This window comes from Diaphorina citri, unplaced genomic scaffold (assembly GCF_000475195.1).
Source record: "Diaphorina citri unplaced genomic scaffold, Diaci psyllid genome assembly version 1.1 scaffold2850, whole genome shotgun sequence".
Classification (NCBI taxonomy): domain Eukaryota; kingdom Metazoa; phylum Arthropoda; class Insecta; order Hemiptera; family Psyllidae; genus Diaphorina; species Diaphorina citri.
The window spans coordinates 1-1,903 of NW_007380266.1; positions in this window are offsets into that span (position 1 = coordinate 1).

The window sequence follows — 1,903 nt, forward strand, 5'->3', positions numbered from 1 at the left end:
AAAAAAAAAAAAAAAAAAAAAAAAAAAAAAATACAAAGATACAAGAGTTTGCATGTTTCACCATCTCCTGACTCCTGATGGCATCAACAGATCAAAAAATTTCAAATTAAGAATAATACTTTCTCATTACTAGCATATTTTAAGTTATCAAGTTTTCCCCCTCTAAAATGCCTTTTTTTAATTCACAAATTTATGGAGTCCACCATATCATATAATATGCCTTTTTTAAAAAAAAAACTTTAAACTTCAAGGTTATGGATCACCCCCCCTTTTTTTTTCTCGAGGACTTGAAATAGAATAGAATAGAAAATACCTTGTTTATCCTGCTCGAATGAGACTAAAAAGTCCCTTTACCCCAGCAGTCTAAACAAGTTCTCGTTTATCACTCGTTCTTTATTTCTCTCTCTCTCTCTCGTTCCTTCTATATCTATCTCTCTCCCTGTGTCTCACTCACTCGTTCTGTATATACTACTAAGAAGTTGTACCTATGTTCCTATGTAATATGTATGTACATAATAATTAGGTAGATATACATATCTGATATCTGTAAATGCAATACATATATACGTTGTGGCAGATCGATTATTTTCAGAATCGATTAATTTGTTTTTCGATATCGGTTGTGATGAATCGATTTGGTTTTCCCACAAGTCAAGTGCGGTGGCATAGTGGTCAAGACGCTCGTCTGGTAATCAGAAGGGTCCGTGTTCAATCCTTGCCGAGCCATGGATTTTTTTTTTTGTACATATTTAGCCGAAAGCCCAATAATGGAGACCTAAAGGTTGATTCTATTCCTATATCCTAAGCAGTGGAACTTTTGTCCTGAATATCGGCCGAAGCGTACCTTTTGGAAACAGGACCCAGGACCATTTTTGATCAACATAATTTATCGAATTTCCGTTTGAGCTCCCTGTGATTTACCTGATTTGGTGAAAAGTGGGCTTCACTACTTTTTATAGGTACCTTACACAGAAAATGACAGGATTACGACCAGGAAAATGTTCGCGCAAAAGTGATAATGTGTCGATTTTATTATGCTAACGCGTTGTTGAACAGTTTTGGACTATATGATGTTATGATGACTAATTTTGATTTGTTTACATTTACAATAAATCTGTCAAAGATTGGGCAAGATAATAGAGATGGGAAAAGAACGTACGAACGAACTGTAGGAACTTGTTCTTTGAAAAAGTTCGTTCCTGAACGGAACTGTTCTTTCAAATAAATAGGTACTACACATAACAAAGTTATGACCCTTCCCTTTCAAATCTTGCGTTCTTATTGGGATTGGGACTGATTAGGACACCCTTTATTTGTAACATTTATCACTCTCGAGAAGAAGAAAAAAAAATGAGAAGTTTTCTTTAATGTTTTTTTTTTTTTTTAACTATAACAATGTAAAAAAACAATAGGTAACACAACTTTATACAATTACATAATTATTATTTAATGATTTATTAATGAAAAACGATAAAAAGTACAAACTTACATTTCAGCAGATAGCAATTAAAAAAAAAAGCGCTAAATTCATGAAATCAATGTTTACATACAGTGTATATAACATTTTATGTTTATGTTAGCACACTTTAATAAATGTTAATAATAAGAATAATAAAAAAAAAATGTTTACGTAACAGACACAAGGAAGGAGAAGGAGGTTACAAAAATGGCCACACTAAGTTGATCAAAATTAAAGTGACACCTAATAAAATTGTAAAATTTATCAAAAAATTGACATTGTAAAATTTATCATAGTTTTTAGAACAAATATGATTTTTTTTTTTTTTTATAAATATGACATTTGAAAAAATGATGGATTCCAGCACAAGCTTTCATTGCTTACGGAATCAATCTAAATTTTGAAAGACATTTTTTTTTTTTTTTTTTTTTTAAAAATTTTTTA